Source organism: Cottoperca gobio, chromosome 7 (assembly GCF_900634415.1).
Source record: "Cottoperca gobio chromosome 7, fCotGob3.1, whole genome shotgun sequence".
In the NCBI taxonomy this organism is placed as follows: domain Eukaryota; kingdom Metazoa; phylum Chordata; class Actinopteri; order Perciformes; family Bovichtidae; genus Cottoperca; species Cottoperca gobio.
Window position 1 is genome coordinate 4,924,108 of NC_041361.1, and position 23,126 is coordinate 4,947,233.

A 23,126-nucleotide genomic window follows, 5' to 3' on the forward strand; every position below is an offset into this window, starting at 1 on the left:
GCTCATTTTAATCCATCCATTATGCAGGAGCTATACATTATCATAACACAGAGGAACATTTCTGTGAGGTAATTAACAATGAAGCGAGAGGCAAGGCTGTCATGTCTAAGAGCGATGAATGACTGGAGCTTTGGTAAATGCTTAAAACATTCTTGTCATCACAAAGAGTAAATTACCTAGTTACAGGCCTCATGGGGGGGAAAGAAAGAAATGCAGAAACACAGTTGACACCTGCTTTTAGTTACCGGTTGAGAAATGAATTAAAAATGAGGGAAAAGCACAGACACAATGAGGCCATATAGGCTTTCATTATTGTAGTTACTGTGTAGTTTAGCATGCCAAGTCTACATACATGAAACCAGGAGATACTCAAGGTGATGCCCCCCCCCCCTACTCAAAAATATATGTAGCTTATTGTTACTTCTCTGTGCATCTTGAGTTTTTGTTCGTTTTAGTTTTGTTGTGCTCAAAAAGATTTCTAATGTAGCAGAAGCACTTTAACTGTTATTTTATTATTAGTATAAGTCTTAAAACGTGTCCATCTTTAAAGTAAAGGTTGCTTTGTTAAGGGAAATTTAACAAACTGCACTATTTGCATTTGTTTTGAATGTTTTGCATATTTATGTCGAGCACTTTGAACTGCCTTTTTGTGTGAAAAGTGCCAAAAACAATACAAATATGTCTTGTTGTACACATTTGTACAGCAGTAAGTAATTGCTGAAAGTGCATGTAATCTTTCACAACACGTGTAAACAGCATTAGATGGGTGGGCTTCCACTGCACTGCATTGTGGGCTACTGAGGCTACTGGTGAAGAGATATGCATCTCGCCTTCCGCTACGGTTAAAATACTTCCTGTATGACTGAGACAGAAGACACATGGTGCGTCTCAAGGTCTTTACTTTTTCATTCTTAGGGTCTGACAACCAGCTGCTCAACATTTAAGTAATCTAAATATTACATCCAATAAAAGATTAAATTAAAACGAGATGGAAATATGATGAAGATGACCAAATACAGAGAAATAAATCCTATAATGAAACACCATCGTGTAAACTAAGACGACCTCAGAAAATACATTTGTTGTTTAATTGGCTGAGCACAGATATGTACAGTATGGAGCCATTTACTCAAGTACAGCACGTAAGTACATTTTATCCAACTCCAATGAGTTTTAGAGGTAAAGATTGTACTTTTTACTGCAGTAGTTAATAGTGACTGTAAAATCCTCATATGCACATTTTCTTTTAAACACAAACCAATTAAATGCTTGTTAAATATTATACTAACCAACGTAAATAATCTATAAGTTTGTGGGTGACACTGTTGTAAGATTGAAAGGTTGATATAAAAAAGGTAAATAAAAGGTAGAAAATGAATTAAAAAGGTGGGTGGAGTCAGTGTGAAAGAACAGTATGTTAGGGTAAAGGTGTTTTTGCAATGCAGATAAAACTCAAGATCTTAACTGTTTGAGGTGCCATGAGGAAGAGCACTTCTTCTGCTGATGCGTGTGTGTGATGATGATGAGCGAGTGTGTAAGCTGTGAGACTGTCTTTAGTGGGACATAATATGGCTCACAATACCCCCATCAGTGCAGTCTCAGCGAGAGAACACCATCTTCTCCTCCACCTCTGCGTTCCTCTTCCCTCATGCTTTTCTTCTCCACGGTGACAGTGAGGGAGCAGATTCACCACATCAACACCCCCACACACCCTTCCTCCCTCCCGCCTCCCTCTATTTATTTGCACAGAGTCCAAAAACTGCACAGCACAGGGAAAAAAATTATGGGGGGTGGGAGGGGTGGAGGAAGAAGAAAGAAAAAGAAGGGAGGAGGGTGGGAGGTAGGCACACAAACATACACTGCAGATTCAGCTGCACACACACACACACACACACACACACACACGTGGATGGGATACGCACGCATGCACACACAAACACGCACACACACTCCTGGTGGAGCATCTAAATCACATTAGCTGCCTGCCTGACATCCATCACTCCCACAGACAAAAGCACATGCCGGAGAGGCAGGGAAACTGCATGGCAACATGCATAACCACCCACAAACAAACACGGTCACAGAGCAGCCGACACACCTTGAAACTAGATGACAGCGTGCAGGAGAAAGCAATCCCTCCTTACACACAATATTCCCCAATCAAAAATCAACTTGCATTCACTTGCACGCACATCACTGTCAGCACACATCAACCGTACGTTTGGGGATCCGCTCGTTCGCCTCTGTGCTCTACTGCTCCGAGCGCTCGGCATATTTGCATTAACATAAGAGAAAATCAACAACTCCATGATAACACAATGGGGAAAAAACACATACCATGGTTGCTTTAAATATTTAAAGTGGAAGAAGCTAAGCAGCAGAGCGGCATCTTGAGAAGTCTTTTTTTTTTTCTATCTGTATCAATCGTCTTTCCCATCAGAGGGGGGGGTGGGGCCCTTATCTAACGGTGTTTGTTTTTGCGTGCTTGTGCGTGTGCATGTGTTTATGCGTGTGTGTATGTGTATACCCTAATGTTTGTTGGGGGTGCCTCTTATCTGGAAGATGGTGCAGGGTGCTTGTCAGTGGGGTGCTCCTTACCTAATGGGATGCATGGTGAATGTGGGTTTGTTATTTTGTCTTGAGTGGCGTAATTGGCTGGCTTTAGGGGGAGAAGAAAAGGTTTTTGGAGGCAGGGCAATCTTGATGTGTGCTCTATACATTATGAGACCATATGGTGCCCACTGTGCAGCAGGAGCAGAGCGCCACAGCGCAGCCCTCATCCACTCGTCTATCGAGTCAGGCTCTCCCCTCCCTCTCTTTCTTGTTAACTCAATAACATCTACAGCCTCCTCTCTTTCTTAACTCAGTTTTTTTTTTTTTGACTGGCAGAGAAAGCAAAGAAGAAGAAAAATCTCATCCTTCTCTCTCCTCCCGCTTCCTCTCATCGCAGACGACCGGCTCTGGCTCTGGCTCTCGTCTCTCCTCCACACCTTTCCCCGCAGCACTTATCGCAGAGCTTAATCCAAACCAAAAAGGATTATTTCAAATCGCATTAAAATCTGAAAACTGACGACCCTCTGTCTGTGGCATCTCGTTGATGACTGGCATCGAGGCTTTGTTTACACATGCACGTGTGACGCACAAGAGCGGGAAGACAATAAAATAACTTCTACATCCTTACTAGATTCCAGGGAGGTCAAGTTCGATCCAATACTTTCATTTACCTAAAATGGATCAAATAAACTGAAATAACAGCTGTCGATTACTTAATCTGACACTTTCATTGAAGTAATGTTTTTGTGAAAAGATGGCAGAAAATGCAGTTTTTCTGTGTTTCTCTCTTTTAAAATCATATTAAACTGAATGTTTGTTTTTGGAGAGACAAAACAAGACGTATAAAGACATCATCTTGGACTTTAAGAAACCGATATGGACATTTTTCTTTATTTACTGACATTTCATAGAACGATTAATCGAGAAAATAATCTGCAGATTAATCGAAAATCGCAATAAATCGTTACTCACGTCACCGTACGGTGAACCCAAATAATATTTCACTTTAGTTTAGTCAAGACCTATCCGTTAAAATAAGCCTGGATCGGCCCCAATACCGATACTTGGGATCGGCTCCAGACATCTCCACCAGATTGTGAGCAGCAGCAACAATTACAGGAGACAGTACTCCCCCCACACTGTGTGGTTAGGAAATTGCTAATAGCCAATTGCAACTGCAAGCCCGTGTCTGCGTGCATGCATGCGGCATCAGAGCGGCAAGCGAGAGGGCTGCTCTTTTAGTTGGCTCATGAAATCATTTAATATCGGCCCACTCCGCACACACACACACACGCATAAACACACTCCCCCCCCCCCTAGCCGTTTGATGTGTAATGAGAGAAACCATTAGCAGTAAAAATGGGCTCTCCCCGCCCTGCCGCTCAGTAGATCTTAGTCTGAGCCACAGTTACATGTCTATTTATACATTCACTCCTCTTTAGATTTTCTTCCTCTACAACAGGGAGCAGTTTGTGCAGCACACAGTCAAGAAGGCTGCATTCCTCCTGCCTCTTGCCCTTCTCTCCCCGTGTCTTCTTCTTCTGCTCCTCTCCTTCAGTCTCTACTCCCATCCCCCCTCTCTGGCTGTCTCCTCCCTCTCTATACCCTTCCCCCAGCTCTATCCTGCTCTGTGCCTCCCTCAGTCTCATCAGGCTATATGCAGCAAGGCACAAATTCATCGGGGGGAAGAGATACAGCAAAGGAGAGCTGGAGATAGTGAAGGGGGGTGGAACGAAGAGATGGTTTGGACTGAAAGAGAGCAAAACATGAAAGAATGACAGACTAATGGAGAATGAAGGGGCGAGACAGAGAGAAAGTGAGAGAGTGAGGGGTGTGTTGGTGGGAGAGCAGCGAGGAGGAGGAGGAGGAGGAAGAAGAAGCTCGATCTCGCTACAGCGATGGGCGTTCCTCTCCCAGTTCCAGTGAGGTCAAAAGTTTACCGTGGTTTTAATTTCACCTTTCCACAGCCAATCAGAACACGTCTCCGGCTGCTGGGGGAACTTTGACCCACTCTGAGAATTTGACTGTAAAGATCTGAAGTTCGTCTCTGCTTCTTGTTTTTTCCTCTTTCTAACTTGTTTTTTTTATTCCCACCTTTTTCTAAGCAGACGTCCCCCCCCCCCCCCCCTGCATGTTTATTTGTCCTTCATGACAGAGGACAAAAACACAAAACCCAGTTGTTGTTGATCTAAGGGGATAGTGACAAGGGGGATGAAAAATAGGACGCTTTATTTATTTACTTATTTTTGCATTTCTGTACTTTTCCTCTGCTTTCCAGAACAGATGCCACCTAGACGGGATGTGGGTTGAAATCCACAAGATCAACAGGATCTCCTCGGGTATGAACAATGGACGCCAGTGCACCGACACACGAGTCCACAGTCCATGTTAGCGTCACTTTATCAAAACAACATACACATAAATACTCACAGATCAAGTGCGGAGACATGCCCCGCAGTGTGCTGAATGGTGGGTGTATAAGCACTGTGTGTGTGTGTGTGTGTGTGTGTTTGTGTGAGTGCAGGCATGTGAGCGTGGAAAGAGTGTGTGTCTATGAAGGGGGAGGAGGCTGCAGTTAGATCATAGCATCAGAGAGGGGAGGGGCTGCTCTACAAATAGAGCGAGCAGAGTCGGCATGGCTGGCGACGGTAAGTAGAATGGATTCAAGCTTCTTGTAGGGAGACAAGGCCGGGTATGTAGAAGTGTGTGTGTTTTCTATAGCTTCTTCATCACTGCCTGTGTGTGTGTGTGTGTGTGTGTGTGTGTGTGTGTCCGTATTTGATTAATTAACATTCACAGAAGAAACTCCCTGTTGTTCTTTTCTCCCCACATCAACCGCACAACTGCCCCCACCCTCCTCCTCCTCCTCCTCCTCCATCTACCTGACTGCGATAATAAGGCACACACACGAACACACATCCTCATGAGAGCAGCAGGCTGTGAAGAATATCACAAGATGAAGTGTGGACGGAGCACACTACGAGATGCGACGTGATGTATAGCCACCTTCCACCTGTAGCTGACTTTCTCTTCACAGATGCTGCGTTTCCATCTATCTCTCCACCCAGAAATAAAACATGTCTGATACAATCAACTGCACTTGAAAAGGACAAGTCTGGTGATATCCTATATTGTTTCGTCCCGTCAATAAATGCCATCAAACTAACAATGAATGTATGAAGTGTTGTTTGTGTATCCAAATGCCTGATATAACTTATTCGTCGGTGCCATAGAGTTCCCTTATTGTTCAAAAACTATTTTAAAAACCCACTAATGACTTGGATTGTTGAATTGAGTGACGTGTTGCTTCATTACCATAAACAAGGGCGCTTAAGTTTATTTTCAGCCAATCCCACACACACACAGCGTCCTGCTGCTGTAGACTCACATTAGAGCACCAAATCCTCAGCTGAAAATAGTCCTCAACAAATACAGCATTTACTCCGGTTTGAATATCTTTAAGAAATCACAGCGGTTTTAGGACAGTATTTAGCCTTGTTGTTTAAATTGTGTTTATTTTAATGTGACTTGCTGGAAATAACAAAGATATAGAACACCACCAGCTTTCAACCTTTATAGAAAAAGTCTTGACTTTAAGGAAAGACAACTGCAGCACTAAGAGAATCCAACTAAATGTTCTCTATAGGCCACATGAACATTATATTATAACACAAAAAACTGGATTACAAAAGTAGTGCAGCTGAAATTGCTGTTTCTAGTAGTAAAAGTGAAAATTCCCATCAGGGTTGTCTTTAAATAGCTTGTTTTGCCAAACCAAACATGTCCAAACATGTCCAAAGCCCAACGATATTCATATAAAACAAAGAAAAGCAGCATATGCTCACATTTGAGAAACTGGAAACGGACTACGTTTGGCTTCTTTTCCTCATGAAATTACTTAAATGATGATGAAAATGTTATTCAACAAATTGAATAAATTACTCAATTGTGTAGCTTGTTGTGAAGACATTTCACTCAATATACCCAACAGATGTATTCAATGATGCAAACATTGCCAAAAAGTAATTGGATAAAACTCCAGCTACCGACAGCCAACCAACAAGTGAAGAATTTATCTTTTTACAACCTTCAGTCATTAAAACACTTTTATTGCCTCATGTAAACAGATCACCTCACATCTCTCTCTCTAGGTGGGGTTTCATCCATCTTTCTCTCAATGCTTCATTCTCTCTCCTTTTCTAATGTTCTTCACCAGCTCTTAGGTTAGGACAGAGTAGCTGTTTTGTGGTCTTAGTTAAATTCAGGCGGGTGAATAGCAACTTCCTGGTTTTAAGAAAAAGTCCAATGTGTGAATGTGCAAGTTTTTCCAAGTTTGTTTCAAAGACATGCGAGTTAAAACATTAATTCACTGAAGTTATTGAATTTCTGCTGCAAAAATATGGAGACTTTAACAATCTGCAAAACACGCATTGCCTATTATTCTGCTGCTTGAAATTCCACAACCCCCCCCCCCCCTCCCCTGTGGCACTAAAACCAGAACACTTTCTTTTGTGCAGGAGAAGCAAAGAAATCCGCATCACCGTGTCCCTAACCTTTAGCCAGGACCTCGATTTGTTTTGTTGGTAAATACAAACTCTAAAAAAGTGCTCAAAAACAAAACACGCTCCGCACAGTGTTTGTCATAGAACCATAAATCACACAGCAATAAGTTACCCAACCCCTCCGGCTATATTACTGTTCTTGTGCAGCTGAAGTGTGCATTCAAGGACAAAGGTTAAATGCAGAGCGGTCACAAATTAATTATGCGTGCGCTTCCGTGTTACGAGCTGCCAAAAGCTAAAAGCGATAGAATACTTAGAGTAGCAAAGCAAATACAACAATTGGTGATGACTTGTAAGCATGTTAGCTTTGTAACAAGTGTCCTGGTTCAAACTTTCTAAATGTGTGTGCATGTGGTGCCATACGAGAGTTAACTCAAGGTGAGACAGAGAAACGGGCACGATTCTAAACATGTGCTACACGTGAGTTTCTTGTGCAACGCAATACATGCTGTTGTTTTTGGACAGAGCAGAAAGTCTTCACTCAAAAGGTCAGAGTTCAAAGTTCAGTGATTTCATTTCAACTTTCGCTCCTGTTTTACACACCTTTGCTCTGCTTTGTCATAATGAAGTTCATTACTGTTAACAATGTTTTAAACAGGCTAAAAAAAAAGGGCTAAAAAGGTCTCTTGAAACAAATGAGTAATTAAAAGGTTTCTAACGACTAAAAGTCTGAAGGAAGAGTATATGCTGCGGTCATCGAGAGGAATAACAAGCATTCATGTATAAATGGGAAAACAGTCTCTCCTTAAAATCTCATTTGAACATTCACTAGCCATTTGGCCAGGGGACAAAAAAGTAAGTTTGCAACCTTGTTCAGGTTTCTGGGCGTCAACCTCTTTTTAAAAAAAAAACGTAGCGACCAGGTGCCAGATCGTAAGCACACATCCAAAAGGAAGCTATGAAATGGTCGACACATAATGTAAACCAAAGCGCTTACTTATCGATCACTGGAAGTGGTATGAATCAAATCAAATGTTTTTATATAGCCCAATATCACACATTATACATTTGTCTCAGTGTGCTTTACAGACTGTACAGGTTACGACACCCTCTGTCCTTAGACCCTCGCACCGCACATAGAAAAGCTTCCTAAAAGAAACCCCATAATTAAAGGGGAAACAATGGAAGAAACCTTAGGGAGAGCAACTGAGGAGGGATCCCTCTCCCAGGACGCACAGACGTGCAATAGATGTCGTGTGTACAGGATAAACAACATAGTACAGATACAACATGTGACAGAACTGATGTGATCGAAAACTAAAAAGAAAGGATGAATCCAGGACAATGTCAAAAAGGCTTCTCGGTGCTTTACTCGTCGTCCATGATGGTGTATTTCTACAACTTGACCTTACAGACCAGAACACAGGAACAAAGATGGTGGGGTTTTCTTTAGAAACCCAGTTGACCTTGTTCAACTCTCAAGAGCACACATTCCTGGTAGTTTACTGTTTAACGTGTAGCAGGTTACCCTTACCGTTTACCTCAAAGGAGGATATTATATTAAGTCTTTGTCAGGATAACTTCCAAAAACGGTATAATTGCAGAATCTTTTACTTAAATCTTCCTTCCTGAATAATATGTTATTGTCCCTCTGGTACCAATTTCTCTACATTTTTATCACGGTGATATTTTGGGTCTGAAGACCCGCTAAGCACACCTGGACGCCTGCGCTGTGGGCACACGGTACACGGTAAGAGTCAGATCATGTGAAAGAGTTCCCCAACACTATATAACACTTTGTTCTTTGCTGAACACCACTGACCAGAACTAAAGGTCGAACTAGAAGTGTCCTCCAGGTAAATTATTAATGACTTGTTTTCTTTTCCTCCCTGCACCTCTGCTCCTCCTCCGTGCGTCGACTCTCCCCTTTCTCTCGCTTTGATTGTTGTTTTCTCACTCTGCCTCCCTCTCATCCCCACCTTCTCCCTCTTTGTGTTCTCCCTCCCTCCTTTTCTCTGTGTAAGTCTAGTGTGGAGATGGTGTTATTTTTAGCCCTGTTAAGATAGGGAGAGATTGTGCTTGGCTAACACGTACTCTCCACGAGGCATTTACAGGAGGCCTGTCACCGACATGTGAGAGGAGAACGGTTTTCAGGTAACACATACAGCGTGCATGCGTTTCAACCATACATGTGAGTTTACTGTAGTATCCCACAGACCTAAGTAAGCTGCTTTCATTAGAGTAGACAGACATTCACCATAGTTTAAAGTACAATCGGTGATGCGAATGTAAACAAAGGGGGCACCGCCAAAAAACTCAAAGCATCAGTAAAACGTGAAGAACAGGCCGAATTCTAACATTATGATGGGTTAACATGTCTTTGTAGCTGAATTTGAAATAATTCTGATATGTCGAGGTGGAGATTTTGCCGGTGCGATGAGGCCTCTTCAGTTTGATTGGGGTTGAAAGGTTTCATCTCCCACTTTGATTTTCAAGATCATCAGCCTCGTCTTTTCACACATACACTTTTCTGTGTCTTCTATGTGGCCGCCATGTTGCCTCTGATGTTTTATTGCTTACAGGTTCTTGAATCAGCTCAGACAACGTAAAGAGTTAAGTTTAGCCAGCGTTACTTAAATGGCCGTCATCTTGTTTGCAAAGTTGGGCTGTTCTGTAACGGTGCGCTGCATCGATGAAACCGACAAAATAATTACCGATTTGGCTTTTAAGTTTTATTGAGCAAGAAATTAAATCCATACCAGATTGAAGCCGAGTGGCAGGAAGGGAAAGGATTTAATTCTTTAAAACATGAAAGGGGTATATTATCAGAATCAGATCAACACAAAATACATTTCCAACTGTGTTTTTTATCTAAAAACATCCAAAACATCCTCCTATTTTAGTTTCCTACGCAGTTTTAATATATTGTTACGAGCAGATGCTCCTGAAGTGTTATCAGTGTAAAAAAAAAACTGTAAAGCTGGCGGCCTTGGTCAGGAACACTTTGGGTGATTTGCAGCACTGTGGCATTTCATTCAAGTCCCAATGACGCAGCATTTTGAGACCATTTCACGTCTTTAATTTGTTGTGCTTCTTGTCAAGACAGGATATTGGGATGGAACAGAGAGGAAAACCAATCTGATCCAACAGGAGATCAGTTACAGAGACTAAAAGGACTTTTATTTTCATGGAGGAGACTACAAAGTAAGATTTAAAATCTGTGTTGGTTTTATTGGATGGAATTATTTACTTTACTACTAACACAGTGCACTGCTCCTCAGGTGAAGGCTTAGATGGGACTTGACTACACATACATCTGTTGAGCAGTTTTTCCACAGTAGACTCAAGTCACGTACGAAATAGCTGGAGAGGAATAGGACGCATTTGCTCCATCACACTACATCTGAATCTACCAGCGATGTCAGCAGTTAGTCAGTATTGCATTAGTCGAGCGTCATCAGCTCAATAAACATCACCAGCGGCCCTCTGCAGGCAAGCCGAGGCTGCTCACCTGATGGTTACCTGAGTGGGCAGCCGAGTCCAACAGGAGATGATATTTCATCCAGTGCAACGCGTCTCGCTGAGACACAGGAACATGCACACAGCGAGAAGGAGAGGAGAGTCTTAACACAAGCGAAGCCTTCTTTTTGGATAAAGTCTGATTTGCTGCACAACACCTAAAAATACACAAACAACAGCTATAAAAAGCTCCCAAAAGAGGAACACAAGAAGAACCGGAATCTTCATCTCACATTGCATTAGATCAACATCTTAATTCTGGCCCCTTTTCCTTTAAAGAGAGCATGCAGATGTCACTGCCTGTTTACTACAACTCGGATCTCACAGGACGAACAGATTCATTGTGAGGGAGCGAGGCGGTAAAAGAAAATGAGAGGGGTGGGGGTTAGAGAGGAAAAGCTGATCCAACCAAAGACGCTCCCTCCCCGCTGCCTGAGCTGAGGCTTCTTCCGTCTTCCCAGCTTGGCAGAAACAGATGGGTGAAAGCAGTAACTCGGCATAGTCCCCGAGTGTCCTCAGTAAAATGTGAAATTCAGCAGTTTGACTAAAGCTTGAGCAGACGTCTTCTCTGCATGTCATGTGCACGCTTTCAAAATCTCCTTAGTCATATGTTGCACTGAGCAGTTTAAACGTCTCTCACCCAACAGTTTCCTGGGGTTAAAGGCATTCATATCACCTACTGAGCCAAAATGAGATCAATCGATAAGGGGTTTTGGAGCTGGAGAGAGTACAGCTAAGAGAGAATGTACACGTTGAGGTTCAAACCATCGCTAAATGGGTGAGAATGAACAAATTAGCAATGAACATTGCCTAAACTAAATGTATTAGCTAGATTAGTTCTATCCTCTATGCTAATGTAGCTAACTGTGGAGGAGAAATACAAATCTATTCTTTGTTTTTTTCCGAATAATGCACAGTTATTTTGTGAAAAACTATTATGTTGCCTGCTGGTTTTTTGTCATAGGTTCAATACATGTCACGTTAGTACCGGTCTGGTTGTGCCATGTCCATGAACAAATCGTATGATGATATGTGTCATTCTCTATAGATGAAGGTTGTAGGCGGAAGTACTCAAGCTGCTATTACTGTGGTGGCACCTCACTTGTAAACCTGCGTGTAAGTAAGCACCTTTGCTCAGAAATCTGTCTAAGAGATCCTGTAGAACTTGTTATACGTTGAAAATCAACGCTATTTAAAATCTTCGGTGTGCCTTTATTAGATGCTCCAACAACAAACTGAGACTTTTGGGGGGAAAAACAGAAAGTACTACATGAAATCCACTTTCCTAAATCATTATTATTGAATCCTCATGTTTCAATCTCATTCTGCTCGACTTGGCTCGTGGATGCTTTGATGGATTGATACTGTGTGACATTAAATAGTTTTTATTGTTGTGTCGTTCGTGTGGACCCCAGGAAGACTAGCTACCACTTGGTGGAAGCTAATGGCGATCCAAATAAAGAATAAAGCGATCACTAATGTTGTTATTGCATATTTAAGGTGCTGTTGTGTACAGTATGTTGCAACTGTGACAGGAGCTACGGATAAACAAGCCCCTGTGACATCACAGCACCAACAGTGTGACCTCGGAGGGGGCAGCCAATCAGACGAAGCCCTGCTTGGCCGGCCCGCTGCTCCACACCAAGGTGACGAGGTGGGGGTAGCAGACCTTGGAGTGTTCTTCCGCTATCATGAGATGAGTGATGCTGCTGCTAGTGACACCGGAGAGAGTAGCGGGTGGATGGAGATGCCGGTGTGCATACATGTGTGTGTGTGTGTGGCGAAGGAAGAGTGATATAGGAGGTGTGGTGGCTGAGGGGACGGCAGGATGGGAGGGAATTAAGTTGAGGAGGTGGTCACGTAACTAGTCGGGTTCAGGCAGAGTTGAAGCCACTTGCCCGCTGTTCTGCAGCTGGTAACATTTACCTCAACTCCTACCCCATAAATGTTTGTGTGAGCGCGTGTGTATGTGTGCACACGGGCACCTAAAGGAGCTCTAAAAACACATAAACTAGATCTGGATTTTTACAATGGAAAACAAGTAGAAAAAACAGAACTCCCCTTCTTAGACACACACATACCCCTGTGAGGACCCCTTTAATAAAGCATCCATTACCTTACAGCAAGAAGAAACTAGAAACTAACTCCCTCCTCCCCCGAAAATACAGCTCTCTTCAGCTCGGGGTTTACAAAAAGGTAACATATTGGTTACTCTCTTTTAAACATTGACACACACACACACGGCCCTAAACCATCACATCACTGACCTCAAGAAGCGACATGATTCCTGACTGCTCGCCCTGAAAAGTTACTTTATGAAAACCAGAGTGCACCCTGCGAAGAACAAAAAGAGAAAGAAAACCACCGTCCATATTAGGAGCCAGCACATGATGTCTTTACACGATTTTGTGGCAGATTCAGGAATATGTAAAGTGCTTATCTATAACACCTTGCTGCCAGCGGTCTTCTGTAATCTCGCCTTCATGTAAAGCAGCAATGCAAGTTTGTTTTCTTAAGGCCCCTGGACTGTGTGATTTCCAATGCTCCCAGATAGAAGTTGACAATCTAATGTAATGTGCTTCTCTTATTAAGTACTGCAAAGTGAACACAGCAATGTGATGGATCAATTATGCCACTTCAACTTAATTAGATCCCCAACTCCAATGTAGTTACAAGACGACAACATATGTGGTCTTTGTTGTGTGATGCAAACTGTGGGGTTTTTCTGGCATCAATATTGGTTTAGTTTTTAAGCCATGTCTGCCTGTTCTTAGATCACATTTGGATTGTTATCAGTATTACCAGAAATGGCACAACCCTACTGATGACATGTGTCTGCTTGCGTATTTTAAGGCAAGCTAGCAGCGTGGCTGTACGGATGGCAATGTCTATCAGGCCACCACTTTGGCTGCAACAACCTCCATTTGATAGATTACCATGACATTTTGCACAGACATTGATGGTCCCCCAAGGATAAACCTCACTGACTCTCTTTTAGCGCAACCATGACATTGATATTTGTGGTTTTGAGTGAAAAGTCTCAACTATTGAAATGTGTCAACACTTTGGTTTAGGACTAAATGCCTGCAAAACTATTGACATTCCCATCAGCCTCAGATGTTAGCATGTTAAACTAAGATGTTATACCTGCATTACATCAGCCAGTTAATATCTAGTCTCGTTTACTTTATTTACTCCGTAGATTACGAATCACAAAAGGTATTTCTCGCACAATGACAAGCTTCACAACTAAGGCGTTCCGACACTGATTTTATTCGATCCGATTTTGCACAGTGTAACATGCAATGAACCTGCAGAATTGTTGCAATCGCACAATACATTGAGGTCTTTAAGGTACAATGTGTGCAGTACTGAGTCCAGTCAGCGCCGGCAAACATGCAGCAGAGCACCCGAGGGATGCTGCAGCCCTCTGAGGAGAGGAGAGGAGAGGAGGTGGAAGAAGCCCCAGGTAGCCTCACAGCAATGCACCATTAGAGAAAGGAAAACACAAAGCCAAGCTCTGCTGCTCGCTTCTTCTCCAGACACCGTATCCCTCTCTCTCCCACTGACCAGCTAAATATTTTATCAGCTGGCAAAAGAACCTACAAGCCCCAAGGCCAGGGGTTCTTTTTTGTTTGTGTCTTTATTGAACAAGGTATGTATGTGTATGTATGTCTATGTGTGTGCATGTGTGTGCATGTGTGTGTTAAGGGGGGGGGGGGGCGCTGAGTTTGTTCACCAAACACAACGTCACAGACGTGCTTTTGATTGGTCACTTTGAAGTAGTTTTTTCTGTTTCTCTTCTTCTCCCCCTCTCTCTCTCTCCGTGTGCATCCTATGTGCAGCACGCTGCTCAGTTCAGAGCTGGATGAACGACCTTGAGCAGGCGCACAGGGCTGTGTTGCCATGGCAACGAAGCCTCGCGCAACCAGTAACAGCTGGATGCAACAGCACTCCCTGAATTTTAGCGGGAGTCGCCACGTTAATAAAACGACTCTCCACGTCTCCTCCCCCCTCCTCTCATCCTCACTATCTATCTATCCCTCCACACACACACACACACACACACACACACACACACACACACACACACACACACACACACACACACACAGCTGAAGTGCTATGATTCAGACGTAAAGAACATAAAGAACATAAAGAGCACCAGCTACCTGTTTACAGTGAAGACAGAAACAGCGAAGAAGACAAAAACTAGAGGAGGAGAAAAAGACGGAAATCAAGAGTGAACCACAAGTAACAAAACAAAACACAAAACATGGAGAAACGCACCGAGATGGGCACTTGACATTCCTCTCACAAAGGAAAAAGCTCTCAGAAAAATAAAGCAGCAGAGCACATGCGCTGCACTGAGGCGTTCTGAGGAGAGAAAGGAAACAGAAACTGAGGAAACACAGTAGACAGTTGTTCTGGCGGTGCATCGGCTCATCCCTCCACTTCTGTTTGATATTTAGTTATTCCTTTATCACAAAGAAAATGTATAAAAACTACTTTTCAGCTCCTTAACTTTACCCAAAACAATATATTAACCCAAAATACATGTCTCTACTGAAGGCGAAGCAAAGATCTACAGCAGCAGAAAACAGTAGCAGTAATTACTGACTGAACTCTTAGATCAATTTCAGACCAAAGCAAGGACGTGACCCGTGTTTGCTGTTAGTGTGAACGGGTCAACGCCTGTTAAGTGACCTAGTTTCACTACTCACTCCAGATCAGTGTTTAACACAGGCCACTAGAGCAGGACAATATAAACATTAACTTGACAACAATAAAATGTAACAATTTATACATTTTAAGAATTATTTTTGTAAAGAAAATGCTGAAAAATGCTCATCATTTGTCAAAGTGATATCTTCAAATTGCTTGTTTTGACCGACTAACAGTTTAAAACTTAAAGATTTACAATAATAAATAGATAGATAAATAAATTGCCCTAATCAAATTAATTTTTACTAATTATTTCTGCATGGATTTTTTTTCTTAAGTTGCCTTTCTTCTGTAAATATAATTAAAATAATACTTACATGTCATTGGTTGCTGTAGCCGTCGTCATTTCCTAGACATTTATTGTAAAGTGCGATATGAATAACTTCAGAACGAGATTCATAAATTTGGTTTATTGTCCGGCTTAAGGAATTTAATCATACAAATATCAAACATGATGTTGACAAGTGAGTTGTTTTAAATGGTTGTTCTTTTTTAAGGAAATAAATTCAATGTCAAACACACCAGCTCTCAAATGTAAAGAAGGAGCTTCATTGAAGCTCTGGTGTGAATCTAAAGTACAGTGGTGATGTGTACTTAACTACAGACACATGACATCACACGTGAAAGAACGATGACAGCGTGGTGCCAAAGGCAGGTTTAATGTGCATTTATTACACATTGTTTATGTATTATTCTCACTATGTCACACCGCTCAAGGCTGCACAAACTGTAACTTCCATTCAACAAGAATTTCTTCTATAATTAAATGTTTAGTGATAGTCCTCTCATGAAATGTTTCATTTTCTTCAAATTGCATAAACCAATAAAAATGCAAATCAGAGCAGAGACCTCTTATTTAAGCTTTTAGTCACCATTCTTAGTAAGTGTTTGGTTAGCCACTCAAGTGTCATCTCTCTGCTAGTGCATCAGTGACAGATGAGAAATGTCAATCCCCTTAAGATGTTTTTAAAATGTTACTTTTGTAATTATCCTTTGCAGCGCTGCTTTCCACACACACACACACACACACACACACACACACACACACACACTTGAGATGAGTTAGTTTTGGGTGTGTTTTGTTTTTCATAATGGCTCTCTAACCCTGACCCTGAGGGAAAGATGTCACTCGAATACGAGTGGAGAAAAAAGCTAAATGTTGTTTATCCAGATAAAAATGTGACATAAAAAGAAAACTTCAAGGAAAATGCTCTGATGAACTGGAAGTATGCTAGCTGTCCATGCTACGGTGATCATCGTGAAGCATTTAGCAGCTAAAGAGCCAGGTGTTTCCCTCAGGTGTTGCTAGAGAGCAGAAACAAAGCTGAAGGGAGAGTAAATATCAGACTTATAATCGTCAGGCGGCTGTATTTGTAAACCCCCCCCTAATCTAGTTTAGGTTGCAATTTTGTCATTACATAAATATTTTAGATATGCCAATTTATGTGGAATGCTCTGCAAAAGAAAAGATAGTGCAGCTGGTGTCAACATTTCTTCCTGTATCGTCTTGACTCATGAAAGCATGTCGGCTTCCGGCAAAACCATGAGCACCACTCCTGACAATAAGATCAGTAGCACACACAAAAGGGGGACAAAAAGAAAGTTATATATTTACATTATAAGCAGTATAAATCCTTTTTTTTTGTATGTGTATCCGAGTGTAAAACACTTATGTGTGCACTTATAGCAGGGAAAAGTTGCAAAATAATCAACACGTAATTAAGAACATCTTTAAATCTCTACTGTAATAAGACACTCAGTGAAGGGCTTTCATTCAACGTTAAGTAAGAGTAGCTTTGAGCCTTGAAAGCAGCCAGGATGTTTTTTTTTTTAAACGGGATGTGGGCAGTATTTCTGGTTTCAAACCGTTAGCTGTACGATAAAATACAGCTCATTTGGGTGTCAAAGCTAAAGCCAACACATAAATCCCCTGCCTATCTCCAATTCATTATCAGAAGAGCAGCAGCAAAAAGTGTCTCATGATAACTTTTCAGGCGGGAATGCTGGCTCTGTAGTTCCTGGCTTTAGAGGAAAGCCATAAATGTTGGCAGATAATGACTTGACATATGCAAAATCATACAAATGACACATTAGAATTAAATGTTTTTCTATTTAAGCTCATCAGGGTGATCAAAACGCAGGCCAAAGAGCACAATATTAACTAACATTCCAGAACAGCACATCCACTGTGTAGTGTGGTGTAGTATATCCCAGTGTGTGGACGTAATCAGAGTTTAGGTTAACTTTAGCCGCTCTGTCCCTGTCTTTATTGGATTTGGGGAAGTTCAACCTCCAGCAAACGCAGCCAGCATTACCTGAGATAGCGTTAAGTGTGCCAAACACGTCCGTAAATTCTCTTACTAGAAGCATTTTGTCTTGTTGTAACATCACAAGAGAAATACAAACAAGTAGCCTATGTAAAGTAAGCAGATTAACCCATTTACGTTAGAACAAAGTAAAAGACTTGACTTTTTTCCCCCTCTCATCATACTTTTAGGACTAACTCGCTCTTCACTGCAATACAAGAACCATGCCGATTCTTTATTTCCATGTCTTCTACATGGATCGTCAACTGGTGAGCGTGCTGATTCTTTGCAGCTTCAGCCTCAGGCTTCTAGCATTATTTCATGTCTATCAAGTGCATATTTAAGACCCATTTTCAAGATTCTCTTTTTAAATCATAAATCAGAATAAAAAAAAGGGAGCGCCTTGCTAACAAAGTGGTTACAGCGCATGCCATATAACCGCAACCTCCCGGGTGTGGGACGTGTGTTGCATATTATGCCCCTCTCTCTCTCTCTCTCTCTCTCTCTCTCTCCCCATTTTACAACACGTCATCTGTCAAATAATGAAAATGCCTAAAAATATATATTTATATATATCTTTTTTTCTTTTTTTTTAAATAACCATTGACCAATTGTTTTAAAAAATGACTATTAAGTTTATATTACATTTGAGTGGTAATCACTGTAAACTGCACTAATGTTTCACCAACTGTGTTAATGGAGGGCTTGACAGCCATAGCAACAGTAACTAAGGGCGCTGGGCTTCACAGACAGTCATTTGCAGTCTTGTTGAATTATTATTATTATTATAAAAATAATTATATAATTATGTCTATTTTATACTTTATTTTTTGACGGAAAAGTTGAATTAAATGGCCGATTGTATATTTAACATTTAAGAAGTTTCTTTTGTTGAATTTTAGAAAATCAGGTTTCTGTTTGTGATTTCTGAGTGAGATTTTAAGAAAAAGACCCCTCCTCCAGAATAAAATCAATGAGAGCTGGTGAAGATTGATTCCTGTTTAACACATCCTGACACATGAGGGGGGGGCCCCAATGACAACAACAGCACAACAACTCACTTGACTGCAGTTGGGGGAGACAGGGAACAGAGAGAGAGAGCGAGAGCGAGAGCGAGAGAGAGAGAGAGAGAGAGAGAGACATACCACAGAGAGAAGAGAGAGCAAAGAATGTGGTCCGTCTGACTCTGAAAACGTCCTGCTTCCACAAAAGAGATGGAAGTAATATCAAGTGGAGATGGGCAGAAAAAACAACAAAAGAAACCCCACAAAAAGACAAAAATGCCAGGTAGAATTTGAGCACGAGGCTCCACCTGAGCCCCTCCCTCCTCGTCCACACACACACAAAAAAAAATGAGAGCTGCTGCCAGGCTGGTGTATGTTGTCCTTCCTCCCGCTAAGCCTCGTGAGCCCTGCCCCCAGAGCCTGACCCAGTCACCAGCATGCCCTGCTAACCTCTGTCCCCTTTTTCCCATTCAGCAAACATTATGCACCACTGTCACCCTCCTCCTCCTCCTCCTCCTCCTCCTCCTCGTATTCATCCCACCATCAGCTTAGCAAAGAAGACCGGGCCCAAGCAGCTCGCCCTCACCCCTCCCCAGTCCATGTTCCCCCCCCAATTCCTTGTGAGCAGGTTGTAGGCGCGTGTCGGTCTGCACGTGTCCAAAGAATTGGGCCACAGAGTTGACTGTAAATCTGTCAAGAGAGTGTTGCCATGGACCGAGATGAGGGCTCCTCATCACCACACCCCTTCACGCGAGCGGCAGACAGTCGTTCAGCCGTAGAGTTGAAATGTTTACTCGATTAAACGACAATTCAAAATCAACTGAAGATGATTCACTAGCAATTTTGATATTCAACTCATTGTTTAATCCCTTAACAAGCAGCTGCTGGTTGATTCCTCGCTCAAGAGTTGACAAACTATAGAATCCATTGAAAGCGTAACAATTAGTTTGATAAAAAAGCTAATAAGTTGTGAAAACATTTTGTAATAATTCATACAAAATAGAGCAGAAAAATAAAAAGAATAAGCAAGAAAAAAAGACCCCACGGTACATTTTTCTTACCAATTTGGCAAATACTGACTGAAAATAATAATAAAGTAAATGTTGTTGTTTTTGGGTGTGTGTGTGTGTGTGTGTCATTTTCAGAGGGTTGCTTGTTAATTTAATTTATCAAACCAAAAATTCAAATAATCTTCTGGTTGCAGCTTCTTCAATGTGAGTATTTAAATCAGAATCAGCTTTAATGGCCAAATAATGGTGTGTTGCTCTCAATGTCGATAAACAGAAATAGACATACAGCTAAAACAAGGGAAACAAAGCTGAGAACAAAGGTAAACATTAACATTATTTCTCTGATTTATATCACTGTAAACTGAATATCCTTTTGGACTCTTGGTTGGACAAAATATAACATTTGAAGAAGTCATCTTGGACTCTGGGATTTACCATTTCATGGATGAAAAATGTCAGCAGGATAGAATAAAATTCCTTTATCGTCAATACACAAATAGGTACCGTAATTAAAAATAAAGAACAATGAAAAATATTATAAATAAAAGACTAAATCGATAATGAAAATAATAATTTGTTGCAGCATTTTTCATCCACAAAGCAAACAGATCTAAATTTAAACACTGACCTCGGTGAAATTAACTCAGCCTCACATGTCTCACCTGTCCACACACTGACACACAAAACCATCTGCATCGCTTCCATTCAACTACTGTTTACACACACTGAAGAGCAGACTGCTATTATCCAGTGCGAGCAGGTATTGTAGTAGGGCTCTTGTGTCATGCTCAAGGACATGGTGCTTTCCACACACACAGACACATACACACAGACACACACACACACACACACACACACACGTAAATGCACAGGGCCACGTTGCTGCCCCCTGCAGATATACAGTTAGGCACATTATTAAGGATGAAGCAGATGACAGGAGAGGTGGTATATGAAGGAGACCTAAGAGGGAATAACACGAGCACAGCGACCATTCACTCTTTAACCTCGCACATTTATAGGCAATGCGTGCCCCATTCAGTGCATCGACTTGCACACTAGAGACATACAGTAGAGTCATTTCACTTTTTATCGCTCAGCAGTCGCGACCCAGGCTGGCTGGACTGACTGACTGACTGACTGACAGTCAGCATCGGCTGTCTTATCCCGGATGGCATGTTTGCAGTAACCCAAACAGTATAATAAACCAGTAGTGTCTTTAAAACATGATGCATATGACACACACAGTTGAGTATGTCTGCATGCACTTGATCAGCAAACATTTCGGTGCAGATTGTCTCGTGTTGCGACAGCGTCAGGCTCAGCTGTTGTACAGTTTCCTACCGACTATCGCGGACAGGCGAGAGAAAATAGTTAACTATCACCCTGTTTGTGTGTGTTTAAGCGTGAGTATGCGAGGGTTCAAGTGTGTGTGTGTGCTCTCCCCACAAAACTTCCCGATGCTCTGTATCTATCTGGAAACACTTCAGCTTGTGCGTAAAACTGGCCAGCTTTGCGTGATCAAGTTAAGTTCATCAAAAAAAATCTCATTCATTTTGCAGCACAACGCTGACACACAGACATGACACCTCGCGTGCACTTCATCACCGCCACGAAACAGGTTAGTAAATCTTTGCTGTCATGTACTAAATGACCATGCACTGTGCCCTCCGCACCGTAGCGATGCCAATATTGTGTGTGCACTGGCGCTGGGAGCAAGAAGTCAGTACATTTTCGTCCTCTATCGAAATGCAAACCAAATGCAAAGTCGCGTAAAATTAACTGAATGTTAGAGAACACGTTGCACGAGCTTACCTTGTGGACGTATCGGTCTAGCGGATCGATAATTTCTTCTTTACACCATTAACTCTCCGCCATCTTCGGCACTGTTTGTTTAAATGGGAATCACTCCCGAAGCCCAAGAAGCCAGTTCTATAAGTTGAGGCTTGGCGGGGGCTTCTGGGTAAAGTAGTTCGTTCGAGTGGAGCGCCGTTCTTCCATCTACTGCGTCCAACCCGGATACGAACTACAGGCAGACTCCACCACCACAGGGGGGGTTGGAGGGAGATGGAGGTGGGGAAACAGGCTGTCTAGCAGCCTACAGACGGATGTCAGCGGCGATACCGGTGCGGAGAGAGACGACACGGTGTGTATTTTCAGTTAAATGAAAAGCAAACACTGAATTGTTTGCTTCGTGGGGCCCGCCTCCTAAAAACCCACCATTTGCAGATTTTCCACAAAAAAAGAAGGCGTTAGGCTGGAGTGGGTGAAGTAGACAGCCTTGACAAACTTGAGAGCAAATTAGGACACGAAGGTCTTATCCTTATCTGATGATAACCACGAGTTGGTCCGTTTGGATAAATAAAAGTCTCGTTTATGTGCCAGTAGGATTAGTTATAAGACTTTAAAGGACCAGTCCTTTTGCATGTTTTAATTAATTCACTATACATCTTACACTTTAGGGCTGCAACTAACGATTATTTTTATTATCAATTAATCTGCCGATTAATTAATAATAATTAATTAATAATGAAATAAATAGTTTCTCAAAGTCCAAGGTTATGTCTTCAAATGTTTTTTTTTTTTGTCTGTCCAAAACACAAATATGTTCAGTTTAATATTAAATAAAACCGAGAAAAGCAGGACATCTCCATATTTGAGAGGCTAAAAACAGCATTTTCACTTTCACAATGAATCAGTTATCAAATTAGTTGGCGATCATTTCTGATATGGAATATGTTAATGCTCCTGTGGCCGTGTGACACATTTTATGTGCATTTCTTTCAATTTGTGACAAAAATTAAAAATTAACTCAACCATTTTGACAGAAAAGCTTGAAAAAAATATACTATAGTCAAAGATGTTGGCCATTTTCAAATATAATGTACTCAATCACAATCCTATTTCATCTAAACTCAGGTTTTCTATCCTCATGAAACAGACAAATGCTAAAATATCCTTTCACACCCTGCAGCTTCTTTTCTTTTTTTTACCGGAGCCAGCCTTCTGTGAACTGGGTTTGTTTAACTGGAGGGACTCTGGATCCTTCAGGCCGTCTATCTCTTATAGATGAGGCCCATATGTGGGCTCCATATGTGAGCTGGCAGGGTCAGCGTGGAGCAGTGACGTCGGAGCCGGGTGGCCTATGAACTGGGACACGTCGGCACAGCGCCCCGACTGCTGCCAAGATATACAAGGCAGGGACTGATAGCACCAAAAACCGTCACTATGGTGATGCCAGGCGGACAAGAGCACAGATAGCTAGATAGATAGATACACACGCACACACGCACACACACACGCGCACACACGCACAGAGTGAGGATCATGTTGTGTTAATGACAGTGGGAATGAAAGAAGATGAGAACAGGAAGGTGACAGAGAAGTGAGACAAGATGATGAGATAGTCGAGTTTAGTTTAAGGCAGTTTATGAAGACACAGAGACAAGATCACAGATAATGATAAATGGTGCCTATTGCCTGAAGAGAATGGTAGCTGGGAAAACCTAT

At 41.9% G+C, this 23,126-nt stretch overlaps 1 protein-coding gene and 2 long non-coding RNA genes across 3 annotated transcripts in view; 1 reads left to right on the plus strand and 2 right to left on the minus strand.

Moving 5' to 3' along the window:
• The window catches only part of LOC115010698 (nuclear receptor coactivator 3-like), a 43,189-nt gene extending 32,497 nt beyond the window's left edge, over positions 1-10,692 (minus strand). The window contains 1 exon segment of the mRNA XM_029435413.1: positions 10,578-10,692. The gene's annotated coding sequence lies outside the window, so the exon portion shown is untranslated.
• LOC115010728 (uncharacterized) lies at positions 4,238-5,703 on the plus strand. The gene is made up of 3 exons (XR_003832515.1): positions 4,238-4,592; positions 4,832-4,892; positions 5,453-5,703. It is a non-coding gene; the product is annotated as an uncharacterized LOC115010728 (long non-coding RNA).
• A 28-nt stretch (positions 10,693-10,720) lies between the features above and the next one.
• Positions 10,721-21,769, minus strand: LOC115010729 (uncharacterized). Its single transcript, XR_003832516.1, has 3 exons — positions 21,432-21,769; positions 12,842-12,908; positions 10,721-10,732 (listed from the first exon to the last, which is right to left on the minus strand). It is a non-coding gene; the product is annotated as an uncharacterized LOC115010729 (long non-coding RNA).
• Positions 21,770-23,126: the final 1,357 nt, after the last annotated feature.